Source organism: Sebastes umbrosus, chromosome 6, assembly GCF_015220745.1.
Source record: "Sebastes umbrosus isolate fSebUmb1 chromosome 6, fSebUmb1.pri, whole genome shotgun sequence".
Classification (NCBI taxonomy): Eukaryota; Metazoa; Chordata; class Actinopteri; order Perciformes; family Sebastidae; genus Sebastes; species Sebastes umbrosus.
The window spans coordinates 947741-962529 of record NC_051274.1 but is presented as its reverse complement, the minus strand read 5'-3'; the positions used below and the strand labels follow the sequence as shown (position 1 = coordinate 962529).

General features: G+C 43.1%; 1 protein-coding gene across 1 annotated transcript in view; it reads right to left on the bottom strand.

Annotated features, from left to right (window-relative positions):
- plxna2 (plexin A2) overlaps positions 1–12357 on the bottom strand; it is a 275749-nt gene extending 263392 nt beyond the window's left edge. The window contains 1 exon segment of the mRNA XM_037773809.1: positions 11666–12357. The gene's annotated coding sequence lies outside the window, so the exon portion shown is untranslated.
- Between the last annotated feature and the right edge of the window lie 2432 nt (positions 12358–14789).

Genomic DNA, 14789 nt, shown 5'->3' with positions numbered 1-14789 from the left:
TCAACATGGGAGTGGGCAAATATACTGCTTTATACAAATGTATGTATATATTTATTATTGTAAATCAATGAACAAAACAAATCAATGACAGATATTGTCCAGAAACCCTCACAGGTACTGCATTTAGCATAAAACAATATGCTCCAATCAGAACATGACAAACTGCAGCCCAACAAGGAAAAAAAACAGCTGTCAGTGTGTCAGTGTGCTGACTTGACTATGACTTGCCCCAAACTGCATGTGATTATCATAAAGTGGGCATGTCTGTAAAGGGGAGACTCGTGGGTACCCATAGAACCCATTTACATTCACTGATCTGGAGGTCAGAGGTCAAGGGACCCATTTGAAAATGGCCATGAGAGTTTTTTCTCTGCAACATTTAGCGTAAGTTTGGAGCATTATTTAACCTCCATCACAACAAGCTAGTATGACATGGTTGATATGATACCAGTATCTTCAGCTAGCTATAAGACTGAGCCCTCTACAAACTAAAAATCGCAAGTTGCGTTAATGCGTTAAAGAAATTAGTGACGTTTAAACAAATTTAAGTTACGTGTTATTATCGCGTTAACATTGACAGCCCTAGTGAGGACATAGTGAGGACATAGTCATGTGTTTTGCATGGCGCGATATAACATCATGTCACTTCCTCTTTGTTAATGATTTTCTGTCTGTCTAGTGCGGGTTACATGAAGAGGCTGCTGTCATGTTTCACATCTCACTGGTTGTGACGGAGGCAGAGTAATGCGTCTGTTTGGGCGAGCTCCCGCTGCTCCACTAGAGTACATACAGTGTTTCCCTTTGATAGCAAGGGGCACTAGGAAGTAAGAGTAGTGAAACAACAACATCTAACTTCCTCCTGTGATAGATTCATCTTGATAATGTTTGGCTGGCAGGAACAAATAGTAGTCATTCGCCAAGCACACTGTTACTGTAGCTCAATTTAGTTTGTACAGTGCGATTCACAATGGCCATTTTTGTTGATATCGTTTGATAACGGGCTCCCAGCAATGCATCCAAGGGAAACAGGATTTATTGTTCCTCAGTATCTCACACATTCCACAAAGCCCGATGCTTATGGTGCACGAAGCTGTAATCTTAAAGGTCGGGCCGAGGTCAAAATCAACAACAGAAGCAATTACATTCATAAAGTGTTATTAACGGTTTGGCCGCGAGCATGCCAGGAGAGCAACCGCACCATCCTAACAGACTGTGTGTGTGGGCTTTATGACAAGCTGCCTCCCTGTTTAAGTACCTTTCATCCCTCTTTCTCCCACTGGCTTCAGTGTGTGGATCAGAGTCATGTATTCATGCATAAACATAACTGTTATCCCGGGGGAGAATTCATTTCCCCTGGCCTGGACACTATAAATCACCTTGGGCCAAAGTAAAGAGTCTGGAGCTGCAGGACTGGCGGCAGGAGCTTTTTTTTTCATGACATATCCAAGATCCTTTCTAGTACCTTCACAACCATGAAGGTGAAGAAAACCTATGAATCCATCGGTACCAACATGTCATAACATGTTGGGAAGGAGGCTAAATAACGCTCCCAAGTTAGGCTAAATTTTGGCAAGGGTAAACTAGCGTGGCCATTTTCAAAGAGGTCCCTTAACCTCTGACCTCCAGATATGTGAATGAAAATGGGTTCTATGGGTACCCACAAGTCTTTATAGACATGCCCACTTGATGATAATCCTATGCAGTTTTGGGCAAATGGGATAGATGGATCAAACTAGAGGCCTAGAGCATTCAGAGGATGGATAGATCAAACTAGAGACCTAGAGCATTCAGAGGATGGATGGATCAAACTAGAGACCTACAGCATTCAGAGGATGGATGGATCAAACTAGAGACCTAGAGCATTCAGAGGATGGACAATAAGGCTTTCCCAGCTAGATTGACAATAAGGGGGTTTCTGAGCAGTTTACACAACAGAAGTGCTCGCCTTCCAATCACAGAAAAATGCAATTCTTGCAGAAATCTGAAAATGTCAAAAGTTTTTGAAACCAAATCACAGCATGGCTTTTTCTGTGGTGTTCCTCAAGGTCTTGGTGTCTTAATGTGGTATTTTGGAGCGATTATTGATCATTTTTATCAATTCTCCAGTGGTAAAATTTTTTTTTAAATTTAGCACCAAATCTGTGGAACAAATGGTATCAACACAAAGATTGCTGCAACAACTAAGTGAGCATAGGAATGACCATCATATATTTATATCATAATCTTCTAAACCCTTGTACACTTTCAAAATGTATTCTAATTAATTAATTATTTTTTCTAAAATTTCTGACTGGAACAACTTGTCCCACAGTGTTGAGCTGCATCTCAAATTAATCTTCAGGTTCCAGCTTTCAGATGATGTACACCACTTCTATTTGACATCTACTGCTGACCTGCTATCTCCCTTAAAGACCCCCTGGACTCCCTAAAAAAGACAAAAATTGGTTTATGAAAAAGAGGGGGGAGTGTTTTTGGGGGGAGTGACAGTTTTTCAAGCAGTGCAGGCATAGTTTGCCTTTTTGCTTCTATCAACATTGCATTGTAAACAAGACGCCACAGTGGGCCCAGTTCTATGTTTTAAAGTTGTGGGAGTTTCGAGGTCTTTCATCATCAATTTGGTTCAATTTACTTTGGTCTACGACAGTGGAAAAAGTTTATCAGGAGGGTGTGCGAGAGAAGAAACAAGATAGACTTTTCCAGACAGGGTTTTCTGTTTGCTATCTCGCTAAGGAATGAATATGGAAGGCCATATTTCCCCTTTTCTTTTCTTTTCCTCTCCTCGCTGCTACTGTGAGGGCTGAGGGTGAGTCAAGGCTCCTGTCTCACACTGAGAAGACCCAGATAAGGCCATGGCTGACTGCAAAATAGTAACAATGAAGAGACCATAGGTGCAGGTATCTACATGCCACTGCGCCTCGGAGCACAACAGGGGAATTTGTGTTGCCTGCAACCCCGTAGGAAGAAAATTCAATACAGTACGCATAGAGAGAGTTAAGCTATTGCAAATACAGCGACCTGATGGACTTTTACAATACTTGGGCAAATACTAGCATGAGTCAATCTAAGAAAATGACACACTGCTTTGAAATAGCTGAGAGAGCTAATGGCCATAATAGCCCCTTTTGAGTTGAAAGTGGTCCTAGTTGTAACCGTGCATAAAGTAGAGGGATGAAGCTGCCCCTATGGCACATGAGCAGACCAGAGGAGCACACGTTTGCGCCCCTTTTTTCCTGCAGTAACCATGGCGACAGTGGCAGGCGGGGGCATCCTCATCACCAGGGGGCAGTGTGGGCAGCACAGCATAGTGTTGCCCTCACCGCCTCCCCTGGTGCCTCCTCTTCCACACACAAAAGACACATGTGCCACGCAGTCAAACAACAATAAATTAAAATGGACACAAACGCACGCAGCCAAGCATAAACACACACACACACACACACACACACTGTCATCTGCTCCTGACAGCTGCCCCTTGGCGTCTAACACAAGCTCTCTCTCTCTCTCTCTCTCTCTCTCTCTCTCCTTTTTGTTGCTCACTTATTGTCAAGTTTCCACCAAACAAAAAAAAGCACATCCTCCCATGACACCAGCTAATTGATTATTGATGGTGCCGGGGCTAAACTGACTTATATTCAAACGGATGTGAATAGGGAAAATGGTTGAGACAATACGTTCAGTGCCTTTCATGAAAATCAAGTCAGGGCATTTGTGCGTAAAAGCTCTAGGTCTTTCTTTCCCTCTCTGGTTGTTGTTGTTGTTGTTGTTGCTTTGATAAGCTGCTGGGGCTGCAGTGGGCAGCCTCGAGGGAGCACTTTTGAGGGCTACGGCGAATGAGGGGTAGCAATGTAGTGGTAGTGTCCTTAGGGCTGTCGCAATAACCACAATATTGCAATACCGCAATTTTGACAAGCCAACTGCAGGGGATGGCAAGCAACAAAGTTAACGCAATAATAACACATTACACATATTTGTTTTAACGGCACTAACTTCTTTAACGCAACTTGCGATTTCTAGGTTGTAAAGGGGCTTAATTTTAAAGCTAGAGTGAATAAACACTATATCATATGAAACTAGAAAAACCTAAGGAATCCACTGGTACCAACCATGTCATACTAGCTTGTCACAAAGGAGACTAAATAACACTCCAAACTTACGCTAAATTTCGGTGAGGAAAAACTGGCATGTCCATTTTCAAAGGGGTCCCTTGACCTCTGACCTCCAGATCAGTGAATGTAAATGGGTTCTATGGGTACCCACAAGTCTCCCCTTTACAGACATGCCCACTTTATGATCATCACATGCAGTTTGGGGCAAGTCATAGTCAAGTCAGCACACTGACACACTGACAGCTGTTGTTGCCTGTTGGGCTGCAGTTTGCCATGTTATGATTGGAGCATAGTTTTGAAGCTAAATGCAGTACCTGTGAGGGTTTCTGGATCAATATCTGTCATTGATTTGTGTAAAGCAGCATATTTACCCACTCCCATGTTAATAAGAGTATTAAATACTTGAAAAATCTCCCTTAAAAGGTAAACTTTGAACAGATAAAAAATGTGCAATTAATCGTGATTAACTATGGACAATCATGCAATTGATCACGATTAAATATTTTAATCGACTGACTGACATTTTGCTATAAACGGCAGCAGCGTGACGAGACGCTCAGCGTCTTTTCTGCGCTGCACGTATGGTGGTTTCTTCTGGTCATCCAGAGTAGAAAGATGTTCAACTTTGGGTAAAACTCACAATGACCAACCGTCACATCCTACATGTAGGCTACAAGTGCTGCACAACAACAACAATGGAGGAGAAATGAATACACATAGACCGACGGGTCCGTCCTCTCTCCCTACATGCTTCGAACTTCTCTTAATCTAGAGCAAGTACTCTTACATGTGCCGCCATTTTGATATTCCGTATCATAGCAACCAGACGCAACCAAAGCATCTCAGCTGAAAAAAAAAATGCTGTGCCTCATTGCCCTTCTGTGTTCTGCATTTAACAAGAAATAACTATTTCATTTGTTTTCATCTTTGTCATTTAAAAAGCAACAATATACCGAATAATAGCCTAACATTACAGTTTATTTATACAACACTAAAATCAGGATAAATTAAGTCATTTTCAAAAACAAAAAAGTTGCAATAATATTGCATATGGCACTGTTGAGCCAATCATCACCGCAGGGGAAATTCCTTCACCGTGACAGCCCTAAGTGACCTGAAAACAAGCTACCAGCTGACAGTGTTTGGAGGAAAAAATCATAACAGCCCTCGTGGCTTGCTGGGGGTGACAGTCTGACTTCCAACCGGTGTGAAGATCAGTGACAAACAAACAGCCAGACTTGTTATTCTGCGGGCCCCTGTGCCAGGATCGCTGCCCCTTATCGCTGGCATCGCGTAATTTTGTTACAACGTGGTAAAATATAGGATGGCTCGTGACAGCCGGGATCAGATAAAAGAGTGAGAGCGCCTGGGCAGGGGAATGTGGAGACGGGGATGAATGCCTAAGCAGGCTGTTGTGTGAGGGGGAGAGACTGATGAGTGTGGCAGGCAGATTGAGGCACTAAAGAATGGCAGAGGCGAGGGATCCTGTCCCGTGGAAATGTGTCATGAAGGCAGTTCCATTAACATCTTAATAAAGGCTTCCCAGGCCCCGGAGAGCCCTCGCGAGCAGACTGCCTTCTCCGCTCGCACAGGGGGGCCCAAAGCCGCTCTCGCAGCACGTCAACGGGAGAACATTTAAGTTTTTTCCAGTATTGCATTGTGAGGGTGTTAGACTTCCCAAAGGAGTAGCCTAAATGCCTACCCGCAAACATGCTCCACTAAATTCCTTTTATTCCCCTTTGCCTCTATTTTCATTTACTGTCCATTTCTCCATCTGTTGGATTCAGCAGCCCTACAAAAGGCTTTGTTTCAGCAAGCTGGCAAGCCTTCAGGACGGCGGAGTGCACACTGGGGTTTATTGCTAACTTGCTGCCATCAATAGGGAGAGCAGGATCTGGACTGGCCACGGTTGCGCCTGGCAGAGGGACGGCTGTTAACCAATCCCCGACGGACCTCTGATGAGACTGACTGGAGCCTGTCTGGGAGCTGCGGACACACACATAGCCTTCTTCTTGCAAAAAAAATAACAGCTAGCATCCTCACAGAGATGAGGAAACAAATTAAACAGGCCTATCAAAGGAGACAAATCTAAGCACAGTCAACACTACAGCAGAAAAAGGTGCCTTTTTTCTTTCAAGTACTACAGGCTCCCCATGTATCGTGAAAAATGAAATGTAAAGGAGTGGCATTGATTTTTGCACTCTGTGCTATGTGTTGCTCATACTGGGCAAGCTGCTACTTAACAATGTAGTGGCCTGTAGTCATCAATTTAAAATGGTTTCAACGATTCAATAAGTCACTGAAGGCTACACGCACAACTACTCAAGATGATGAAAACTGCTACAGCAGCATGACGAGACCATTAAATGTAGTCCTGTGGTGTTTTCTTACATCTGCTACTGTGTGGGAATTATCAAAGAGTAATGCTGGATCTAAAATTCTATGGTATCTATCAGTGATGTTCCGATAACATTTTTTCCTTCCTGATACCAATTCCAATACCTGAACTTGCTGTATCGGCCGATACCGAGAACAGTCCCAATACCAGCGTGATAAAAAAAAGATATAGTTATTATTATAGTTATTTAACAGCTGTTTACTACTGACCATGTATGTATGTGATATGATTACTATCTTTGTTGTATGGCCTGGCTCAGGTTAAACCCTTGAAACATGAACAAATACATACAGAGGATGAATGCAATAGAACATTCTTCTATCCTTCAGTTTGTCAGTTACAAAGAACATGAATAAATGAATCTAGGAGTCTCCTCAGACTGCCTGCGTGATAATTTACTTACTACTTAAATTACTGTACATATCGCCGTTTTACTTGTTGGATTTTCCACGGTGAAATATTGCCAAATGGCTGACATTTTCGTCGCTCTGACTACCGTTACCGTTACATTCTCCACTAGCACCACAGTTTTGTTGTTTGCTATCGTAACGTGACAAACTACCAGCAATCAGTTCTTCTTCGCTGCTCTAAAACAATAGTTGCCAGTGGCAGCCATGATACATCTAACAGCACAATGAAGGCTACTGCTTTGGAGCGGTGAATAATTGATTTCCGGTTAAACAAGATGCCTTTTTCTGGGTTAATAAATTACGGTATCAGATCGGTGCATAGATTGGCGTACTCGCCGATACCCGATCCCGAATTTTGGGCAGTATCAGATGCAGTTCCGATACTGTCATCGGTATCGGAACAACTCCAGTATCTATACGTTTATAGTATCAATTGCAACACTAGCTTTTACTCTTTGGCACGAAGCAGTGGGACAGATAGAGTGTTTGGATGCATTAAAACAACGTCTTATATATATATTAAATACATTCAAGCACAGAGTGTTAGCTTGGACCTTTCGTTGTGAAATAGGACAATCCAGTCAGTTTTACGTGGGCTGTCTAGATCAGAAAACACGGGATTCAACAAGCCATTCAGATTTGGCTCCCCTTCCTATGTCACATACAAACTCATTAGAATATACCGGCCCTCCATCTGAGTAGCTCCACCCACGGCTTGAGAATAATACTTTACATACTTTCACTTTTTACTTTTAGTACATACTGCAACTGCCCTTACAAAGTACGTACTGTTGCATGCAGTATGCATACATTTGGAACACACTGTTTCATCATAACATTGCGCCTTGAACTTTGACCCTCTTGCCTATATATCCGCTGCACAGAGGATTGTGGGTCAGAGTAGCCAGAAAAGCAGGCTGGCCTTGCAGACTGCAAAATGTGACCGGATGTGTCTTTTTGGTATACTGCATTTGACATACTCTGTATCGAGACATACTAAATCTTTTTCTGGTATACTAAATAGTAGGGTAGTATGAGTACTGGAACACACACACTTTTGCAAAGGTGCAACATGTATTTCTCGCAAGCCAATCAGAGCAGACTGGGCTATTTTCGGGAAGGGGGGCTTAAAGAGACGGGCGGTATTTCAGACAGATAGTATGAGAAAAAGAATGTTTTGTTGTTTTTTGAACATTAAAGCTTGTAAACATGTTCTAGTAGAAACCCCAAATACAACTATGAACCTGAAAATTAGCATGATATGTCCCCTTTAAGTTCTGTTGCCATCATGTTGTAACATTGTGGAAGCTCTCCAATGGCAGTTCCCAATTTTAGCCTCATATCGGCTCGATATCTGAGTATCAGTATCGGAATCATTGCAACAAAGTTTAGTGTCATCTTATCCCAGATGCAGAGAGACAGACTTCTCAGTTCCTACACTCCTGAATCAACATATCAGCAGAGCACTGCCTCCACAACCAACAACAGCGTAAATGAGCGTTTGTTGGGATAATCATCGCCTGGAGAGACTATCTCTACTGCTGAATCTGGCGCTTGAAGCGTAAGAGACAGGTAGAAAAACTCATGTTGTTTACAATTATCCAGAGCGAGCACAAGAGGATGCAAACAAAGCCACCTGCCGCGTGGATGAAGAGAGCGAGGCGGTTGTGATCTTCTGCTTTTCACCGACGCAGACCCGTCTCAGACTGAATGTTCTCCCTGGCTGCACTCCACTTGATCAATGTCACCACAGATCCAGATCTCTCTCGTGTCAATCCTCACACGTAGGCACGCTTACTTGGATTCCAGACGCAAACATGCCCATAACAAGGCCGAGCGAGCGGAGCGTGTGTGTGTGGGTCAAGGAGATTGAGATCTCTGTTGTGACAGCTGGACAGTTGAGAAGTTCAGATAAACAGCCTACAGTGAGGGAAGACAGGGGGGCGATTGCATTAAAACAAACACTCACTCGCTATTTGTACACTCCGGCAGATAGGGAAGGGAGGATCTGTGGGAAAATGAACTCACAAAAGCACCATTATCTGCATGTGTCGGCGTGTTTGCATGTGTGTGTGTGCGAGAAAAAGACAGTTGGGATGGTGGGGGTTGCTGTAAGGAGGGGGGCCTTCGTTCAGAATACACAGCCGCTGAGCGCATTTGCAGTATTCACTCATTAAGAAATAGGTCAAGGATTCTGCCTGCATGCGTAACGACTTGTCAAAATCTCTCAAGCTAAACTGCGGTGAGTCTGGCTGCCTTAAGGGGGAATCCAAAGAGGAGCAAGCAGCGTGCTGCTGTGTGAACGCTGGTGGTGACACAGCACACAGAAAGGGCAGTAACAACTCATTCAGTAGCAAATCATGCAGTTCAAAAATTAGTTGTTGAGTGGTATAAGTGGAAGGCACTGAATGGAGAGAGGCTGGGCGCTCGCATTGTGGCCCGGTAATTAACTCGGCTCGCCGTTTAGGCTCTTCGCTGTTCATCAACAGAGGACGCTCTCGAGCCGTGCGCACCAATCAGCAGAGTGTGCCGCACATACTGATGGATGCTGATGGTGGCGGCGGTAGCTATGGCGATAGGCAGTCTGGTACAGAAGATGCTTTGGACACAATCTAGAGGGTAGGAATGTGAGATTTCATAGTCAGAGAGTAACTTACCTCTGCTCAAAAACAGCTTTTCCAAAAGAGATGTTTGAGATCCTGCACAACCCTGACTAAAATATATTTATCTTGTGTTTGAGCTATTAAAGAACGCAAAGTCAGAATATTTTCCCTGGAGAATATGTTAAACAAGACTCATGCAAGTCACTCTGACATCACGAATCCTAAGAACAGAACACCTCGCCGACCGCACGGCTGCGCCATCAACCCAATGGAGATATTGCAGCTCCCCTACAGAGAGGTGAAGTGGAGGGGCAGCGGCAGAGAAACATCAACCGTCGCTCCACAAAGCCCGACCCAAGCTTGTCCAGTCGAAGCAATTTCTCTCCAGCTTGGCGAGGTTAACCTTATTGATTGGGCGAATGTGTGATGTTGCGGGTTCTCGAAAAGGGTTTTCTCGGGCGGCGTGCCTTCAAAGGCATCACTTGAAAGTGACTCATTGAGCAGAATCTTTGATATCTTGCTATATCCTCCATTATTTAAAAAGGAGAGTGCGATTCAGAAAATATTGATACTATCAACAACAGCAATTCTCTTGTATGATGTCTTCAAAGCCGCAATAAACTTGTGTCACATCAGGTTGCTGTCGGTTCATCAATGATGGAAATGCATTTGAGCCAAAGCAGAGCTAATAGAAGTGTATGAAACTGTCATACAACAGCTGCTGAGTAGCCAACTGGTCAGAGGAGCTGATTGCTCAGCGGCAGCACCACACTATCAGCAAATGTGTTTTTCTTTTCTCCCATTAGATTGGAGTTAATTAGGTGAATATAATCAGCATGTGATAATCAAACCAATGCTGAGTGCTGGTTTGTTCTTCCAAAGGCAGCAATTTCCACCCTGGTGGCTCGCTTTGGGGTCAAACTGCTGTTTCACTTTGAGATGGATATTAAAATAATGATGTGAGAGGGTCACGCTTCACATGCACTAAAAAAAAAATCTCACCAAGAAGGAGCAGGTTTTGATTGCACGAGCAGAGAGATTAATATGCTGCCTGTCAGCCGTGGCAGATGCAAGTTATTTTCATGCAAATGGAAGGCAATTTTCTACTTAAGGCAACATTTATTTTCTTTAGAGTCATTGTCACGGGGTGCTTGCCGGAGCGCTTGCAAGTCTGACAGAGAATGAAGATTTGTAGGTGCATCTGCTGGATTGGGACAGATGAGGTCTAGAGTCAACGTGGAATCCTAAATTGATGCCAGTTGGCGGCAATATATCAGATCGTTGGAGGTTTTGTTGTTGCAATTTGTTTTTTTGCCACTTAAGAAGAGAACAAATCCAGTAGGGAATGTTTAGATGGTGATTAGTGACCTTGTGAAACTAATTGACGGTGCATTTATTTTTCAAAAAGTGACAACTGTAACAGTCTGATAATCAACTAGGACTACAAACTCAAGGTTCACTTGTTGCAATGACACATCCTGGTCCGCATAGCAAGCTACCAGTCCGTATATTACATCTAAAACAGGTTTGTGTAGTCTGATGCATTCTATAACTACAAATCCTGAGAACACTAGAATATCTGTCATTTTGCATTTCAAATCAAGGTCAACAAATCAAAAATGAAGGTTAATTAAGTTAATAGCACTGTGATGATTGTCAGACTCTAAAAATAACTCAACTAACTTCATTAAATACTCCCTAGGAACACAAACCAGAAGCAGCTCACCTGCTAACTGGAAGCATCATCTCTGTATTGTAACTCAATAATATGAGGAGGCAGGCAGCTACATTCTAATGAATGACAATACAGCATCGATAGCAGGACAGGATTCAGAGCAACACCTGTACGTGCCTAAAGCCTGCTGGAGGTTAAATGATCTTACATGCATATTGTTCTAACCCACATATTGTATGGTCACACATCATCATCACCACCATCAAATTCAAAGTGTGAGCTGTGGTAAAGGCTCCAGTGACATATTGAAACCGGCTGCTGCCTCATCAGAGCCCGCAGCAGAAAATGAGAAATAGCTCGGTCTGCAGTGTCGGATATTTGCCCTTTTTGCACAACACTGTGGCTGTGGTGTTCGATTTAAACAAATATGTACACACTGTGAAGTACAGTTAGCCGAAAGGAGCGTCACTCACCTCTTCATTTAAACTGGATGTCCCGGTTATCCGGTTTCCCTCCAGCGCAGCTGCTGTCCGTCTTCTGGGTCTCAACTGATGCGCTACACTCACATCCACAGGCAAACAAATGTTTCCAAATGATCTGGACACAGCCTCGGAGATGCTTCAGTAATGTTACCTTCACTAGTTCTTCCAATAGATGTGCGTGGTGAACCTGTCAAGCGGCGGCGGTGGCGTCATTCGTTAAAGAAAAGCCTTCATTAGCGCGAGCATGAGCAGAGTCGGTGCGTAAACTTGTCAGCAGAGCCGTCAGCACCTGATGGGACTTCACCACAACGCGTCACATTCCTTCAGTTCGGGGTTCAGCGTCCTCCGGCTTGCTCTACACAACACGCAGCTTGTGGACAAGCAGTGGCCGGGCTCGGCAGCGTGTCCGACGGTCTGTGGATTTGGCAGCGTCGGCTCCAGACCCGCAGCGGTGCTTCCTCACAGCGGTGCTTCCTCACAGCGGTGCTTCCTCACAGCGGTGCTTCCTCACAGGGCTCTGGCTGCCGGACTGACACAGATTAGCGGCTCCATCAGTGTACAGTAGTGACTGACTGTGTGTGTGAGCGTGTGTACGCTGCCTGGCTGCCACTGGCACACTGCGCGGTTAGACCCAGCCCCCTCACACTCCGGCTCATTATGCTGTTAACTGTTTCCGCCCAGAGAAAAACCTCAATAATGAATACATTAAAGGAACATTTGCGTAAAACTCAGAAATGCAGTTTTAGATCCACATTTAGGATTATACCAGGAAAACACAAAGCACTTTGTTGTAAACATAAAATAATATGACATTTTGCACCATCTGATATCCCCCAAAACACGTTACCAAAAAGATGCCACAAGTTTCTAACGTACTAGAATGTACAGTTGGGTCAACTGTCTGTAGAAGGATTTATACTGATTCAAATGTTCATTCCCTTTGGAAATCGTCCTAACCGACCACAGGCTATTGATTGATTGATAATTGGATAGTGCATCACCTCTATGAAAAGCTAAATGTTCTTACTTACCCATCAGAGTTCCTATGCGCAGCACACACTGAACCCACTTTCAGTGACTCTCTCCCATCCAACTGTTCCTGCTGGAATACTGCCATCTATAGGTCAAACTGTGAACCTGCTCAGATACAACCCTCTCTCTCTCTCTCTCTCTCTCTCTCTCTCTCTCTCTCTCTCTCTCTCTCTCTCTCTCTCCCTTCTATGATTTCTTAATTTCTCTGTTCCTGCTTCTCTTTTTTCTCTACTTTTAGATACGCTTTTTGATTAGCTCTCCCTAATTCTCTGTGGCTTATTACACCACTCACCAACTGGTGGAACTGAGCCACTCAGGATTGTTCCAACTTTGGAGATGATAATCACAAAAAGACTGAGTTGTCAAATCCTTGAAGTTGTTCCTATAATTTGTTGTGGCATCAGTGACACAGTGGCCTACATCTGTTTTTGTTTGTCTCTTACCTTGATATCTATGAAGATGCATGTGTTGCAGACAGACACCATTAAATTGTATTCATTTCAATGGGTAGGCACCCAATATGCGTACTTGCCTATCATTCCTTTCATTTTTGATGATAAATCTTTGATAAGTGATCTCAACATTGGCTGCCAAGTGTTGACTTTTAGTTTTCTTTGGATATGTATATAAACAATGACAGATATTGATCCAGAAACCCTCACAGGTACTGCATTTAGCATAAAAAATATGCTCACATCATAACATGGCAAACTGCAGCCCAACAGGCAACAACAGCTGTCAGTGTGTCAGTGTGCTGACTTGACTAGGACTTGCCCCAAACTGCATGTGATTATCATAAAGTGGGCATGTCTGTAAAGGGGAGACTCGTGGGTACCCATAGAACCCATTTACATTCACTGATCTGGAGGTCAGAGGTCAAGAGACCTCTTTGAACATGACCATGCCAGTTTTTCCTCGTCAAACTTTAGTGCAAGTTTGGAGCGTTATTTAACCTCCTTCATGATCAGTTAGTGTGACATGTTGGTACCAATGGATTCTTTAGGTTTTTTTCTAGTTTCATATGATGCCAGTATTTTCACTCTAGCTTTAAAACTGAGCCGCTACAACCTAAAAAACGCAAGTTGTCCTAACACATTATTATCCCGTTATTACATACTGTATACATGTATATATATACATAAAATATATACACACATACATACATACATATATGCATACATATATTTCTAATATATATATATATATATACTGTATTTGAATATATATATTTATTTATTTTTCTATTTTTTTTCCTATTACATGGAATGTCATGGAATGACATTGAAGTAGTTATACAACCCACCAACACCAACCCTGCATATCTGTGCCCTTAGTGGGTTATGACAAAAGTAGGCTATCCACATTCTGTGATGCATCAATAATGCAGAGTGGGGAAAGGGGAGCCAGCGTCTGCCATCAAAAGTATTGCAAAACTGCCAGGAGGAAGAAGATGTGGAACAACCAGTGTAAGTACACTAAAAGCACAGTGCCCACTTAAAAGACAGGGTCAATAGCTGGAGGGTGTCCATATTGGAATTCCACCGCACTACCTCTCAAATGGATCTTAGTCAACCCTGGGCGGCAGGGGTAATCAAATACAGGCTTTTTCAATCCATTACTCACGGCCCTGTTTGGAGCGGCCCTGTTTGGAACAAGATGTGATTTGTTTGATTGGAATATAACTCAATTGATATTGAAAGCACAGGTTGCACGGAACTGTCTGGAAGACATTTGGCCTGTTTTGTGAAGAGAGAAATGATGCATTAACCCATTTTGCGAGGTGAAGCTCGGTTATTACAGTAGAAGCCTATAAGTCACGTTGCCCTCTAGGACACTAAGGACTGACGGAGGACGCTCGCAGTTTCTGTAACAGTGAGAAAAAAGACAAGTACATTAGTTGAAATATGAAAAATATGTAGCATTTTTTGAAAAAGATAAATGAGAATTGCAAGAACTGAAGCTGTAATTAGCCTTTGAATCATCATATGAAACGTCATATATCATTGTAATCATTTTTTAAACTTCCTTAAATTTGATTTTCTCTTCAGTCATGCACAAATATTATGCAACAGGCAAACATCCA